Here is a 4,698-nt window from a genome sequence, read left to right as displayed (position 1 = left end):
CTATGACGAGGTATTTTAAAATCTCACTCTTTCTGAATCAGATTCTGAATTTTTTTAAAACTATCTTGACATTTATGGTGGAAATCAAGTGTTGCATGTGTGGCTCTAATGTAATAAAATTTTCATACATTTAGCCATCTTAATGGTTGAGGGGATCTATTGAGGATGCTACTTCTTGATTAAATAGACAATCATTTCATTTCGCTTCTTTTGTCAGATTGTGTTTTTTCATAATTCTTTTAATTATTAGTTTCTTTATTTAAACCCACAATAAGTGCACTTCTCACACACTACGCAACGATAAATGGTACCTTGACTCTGGATGTTAAACGTACTTGACTGAGAGGAATGATTGGTTTGTTAAGATCAATCAAGCATTAAAGAACAAGGTGAAGTTCGCGGATGATAGTACACTTGCAGTAGAGGGTATTGGTGACACATCAATCAGGGGGAAGAATGGTGATCATTCATTGATTAAATATGTGTTGTATATTCCAGGAATAAAATCTAATCTTTTAAGCATTGGCCAATTGCATGAAAGGAATTACAATATTCACATGGAAAAGAAAGTGCTGAGAGTTATGGATGCAAATGGGAGTTTGACCCCAAAGGCCCATATGGCTTAAAACATAACTTTCAAAGTTAAATTGAATGTAATAGATCATAGGTGTCTCACAACGGCTGCTAGTAAAAATAACGGTTGTGAATTTGAATTTCAAGGACCTTAATGTTATGCTGAAAAATAACATGGTTATAGGGCTGCCATCGATCGATATGCCAACTAAAGTATGTGAAGAGTGTGTGCAGGCCAAACAACACTGAGGAAACTTTAGCAAAGGTGCGTGATGTAAAACCAAGTGTCATCTTGAGGTGGTGTATTTAGATATATATGGACCAATCCAAGTTGACTAAATTGGAGGCAATATAAACTTTGTCACTTTCTATTCTTGGTCGGCCATACCTCTCTCCATCCGACCACCTTGATATAAAACACTTTGGGTCAAAATGTATCAATTGGCCGCTCGTTTGCGCTTCTAATTTTTTTTCCTGGAAACGGGACTATCATATACCAGTTGCAAGAGATTCATACCTCAAGCACATGTAATGGTCATTCGCATTTCACGTCTGAAAGATAGTGAAACAATTATTTCTCTCCTCTATATAATATGGAATGGCGCAATTTCAGGTAACAAGTTTTAAACATAATTTGAATACTCTACTCATTCATATATTGACTTAAATATTCAGAGTGCTAACCTTGCAAGCATACCCCCACTTTATCACACCGAAAACTCTACTCTGTCATAGCTTCCACAACTCTCTATATTTTTTGTTCCAAAACTGAACACTTTCATGGATTATTTTAGTAGAAATTTGTGGACTTACTTGATTAAAATAAAGTATGAGGTGTTGGAAGTATTAAAGAAGTTCAAATCCACGGTGGAAAGACAAAGTGATCACAAAATTAAAACTCTAAAAATAGACAGTGAATGTGAATATGTCTCAACGACTTTGGGAAAATTTGTGATAAAAAGGGCATTGTACATGAGGTAGTGTCACCCTATATGCCTCAACAAAATGGAGTCACCATAAGGAAGACTCGATTGATTATGAACATGGTGAGAAGCATGTTAAAATGGAAGAACTTGCTAAAAGAATTACGGGGAGAAACGGTGTCCACAACTCCATCTTTGTTGTATAGATATCCAACAAAGAAGCTGAAAAATATTACACCTAAAGAATCTTGGTCCAAATTCAAGCCAAACCTGAGTCACTTGAAGGTATTTGGTTTGGTAGGGATAAACATGTTCCGGATGAGCTTAGAAAGAAGCTAGATGACAACAGAGAACAAATAATACTTGTTGGGTATCACTCTACTATTTTCTACAAACTTTATGATGCATTCAACAAAAGAATTGTAATCATAAGGGACACGATTTTTGATGAATTCAAGGACTGGCAACATGCAGAATTTAACTCAATAGTGCTGAAACCGTTTCTGCATGTTTGATAATGCATCCCATTAAGTTAAAGTTGAAGAAAATGTGAGAATATCAACAAGGCAAAGAGGTATGCCTGCAAGACTACAAGATTATAAGTTGTTCCTGGATAGTGAAGTAAAATAATCGTGATCTTGTCCATTTTACGCTCATGGATGAGTCCAAACCCGTGAAAATATAGGAGGCCTTGAGTGATCTAAAGTGTATATGTGCTATGAAGGAAGAGACGAAGTAAATTGATAAAAATAAGACATGGAAACTAGTTGATCTATCGGAAGGAAAGAAGTCGATTAGTGTAAGATGGGTGTACAAAGTAAAGGCGAATCCCAAGGATGAAATAATCAAGCATAAGGCTCGATTAGTTATAAACAGATTTTTGCAAAGAGAAAGCATAATGAGTAGATTTACGGGGAAGCCAAAGAGATCACACTTGGAAGCAGTCAAGAGAACTCTCAGATACGTCAAAGGTTCAATTGGTTGAGGTATTCTATTTTTCGCAATAGATAAAGATAGAAGTTACAAATTGCTTGATTACACCGACTCAAACAAGTGTGGCGATAAAGATGATAGAAAATCCGTTGTAGGATACACATTTATGTACGAAGAAACATCAATATCTTGGTGTTCTAAGAAAGAATCAATTGCGGAGCTCTCTTATTGCGAGGCCGAGTATATTGCAACGTCTATGTGTGTGTGTGTCAAGTTGCATTGTTTGATGAATTTGATGAAGGAGTTATGGAGCGAAGAGTATGAAGTCGTGACTTTGATGATAAACAACGTTTCCTCTATAAATCTTGCTAAGAATCCCATTGCACATGGGAGAAGCAATCATATCGAGATGAGTTTTTATTACTTGAGAGAGCCTGTAGGTGAAACAAAATTGAAGTTGGGATATTGCAAAAGTCAAGACCATGTGGCCGATTTGCTAACCAAAGAAGTAATACTTGAAGTGTTCAAGAGGTTGAAGGAGCACATGAGTATGGAAGACTCGGAGGACTTGAATTAAGGTGGTGTGTTGAGAAATTAGTGTAATTCAAGGTTGTGCGGCAGATTGCAGCAGAAGTGCAATGTAACATTCTAATATTTTATATGCAATACATTTATTTATTTATTAAATTTTATTAGTTAAGGAATAATTTATTTTACGTGTATAGTGTCATACGGTGAACTGACTTTAATGTATTTTTAATCGCAATGTCGCGGTTAGCAAGAGTCGCCACCGACTTTTCTTTTATCCCATAAGGAAAGGTGGAAAAGAACAGGAAAGACCTTAATTTAGATTCTTAGGTTCGGGTGGTACATTATACAAAGGGAAGGTGTTAGCACCCTTTGTATCCATGGTTATCCATGGGCTCTTAATTGCTCAATCATTTATGTTTTTTCTAGTTTGAAAAAGTGTTTGAGAAATGTGTAGGAAATGTCTTGAAAAGGAGAATTTAACTTTGTAATGATTCTTGTATGAATGTATACAAAGTGGTTATCTCGTTTAGTTTTGAAAATAGTTTAGAAAAATATAACTCGGCAATGATTCTAGTACGAATGTATGCCAAGTGGTGATTTTCTAAGATGTTTTGAAATGTGTGAGGTGTGAAAAGTATTTTAGGTTATGAATGAGCAATTAAGGGTTATACCTATCCGAGGTCTTTCCGGGCATTTCCTATCCTTATGAGGGTAAAACTGTCTTTACTATTGAGAAGTAAGTAGTTTTATCCTTTGGATGTGAAAGGGTCATCGTAGGGTCATCGATTGGTCATTGAAGGCAACAGTTGTGAGGATACCTTAGCATTCGAAGGGACTATCATCATTTAATCGTAGGATATACCGAAGGGTCATCGAGGGACAAAGGCAACATTCGAGGGACTATGATGATTTAACCGAAGGGTCTTTGCTAAGGGTATCCCCACATTCGCGGGACATGACCGTAATACCGAAATCGTGGGGTAACAAAGAGAGGTCCAAGATCACTTATTTAAAGGCAAAGTTTTACAATTAATTAGATGGCCGTAATCAAGTAGGTAATTAGGTCCACATTAAAGTTAATACATTAAAATCAATTAAGCCATTAGGGTGGATCTTCGCCATAACATTAATACATTAAAATCAATTGAGTAATTCAGGGTGAATCTCCATAAGGGTATCCCACACATAAGGTGGAATACCTAGCCGGCCATTTCTTCGAGAATATGTAGGCCTTTACACAATTCAACACACGGATTAGAGCATCGAGATAAAGTATAATTGAAAATTGCACCAGAAAATAAACACAACAGTCATGAACTCAGGTCAAATGATGCAGAATTATAATAAATCATGATTAGACAAACATAAGATAGAACAACAAGGAAATGAAACGGCCACTGTCCCGTTCGCCCCTGCTTCGCCTAGCGAAGGCCTAGCGAGTACTCGCTACCGGCTCGCTTAGCGATGTGCTAGCGAGCGGCTGCTGGTTTTGAATTTGATATCAGTACAATCTCAACCAATTTTATGCCTTATGGATTTCATTACTGCAATTGTATGGTTGATCATTTAAGGTATTCAGGCATATGCTAAAGTTCACCTGCCAAACTTAAGATATTTCGTAAATCTAATCATAAAGCCATATGCAAATTAAGAACATAAGACAATAATAGCAATGTAAACCTGTTAGCAACTGAGTTGTGACTTCGAATTGGCAAATTGGACTGAATTGGGCAGAGGT

Source organism: Lathyrus oleraceus, chromosome 7, assembly GCF_024323335.1.
Source record: "Lathyrus oleraceus cultivar Zhongwan6 chromosome 7, CAAS_Psat_ZW6_1.0, whole genome shotgun sequence".
Lineage (NCBI taxonomy): Eukaryota > Viridiplantae > Streptophyta > Magnoliopsida > Fabales > Fabaceae > Lathyrus > Lathyrus oleraceus.
Note: the sequence above shows the minus strand (reverse complement) of the source record.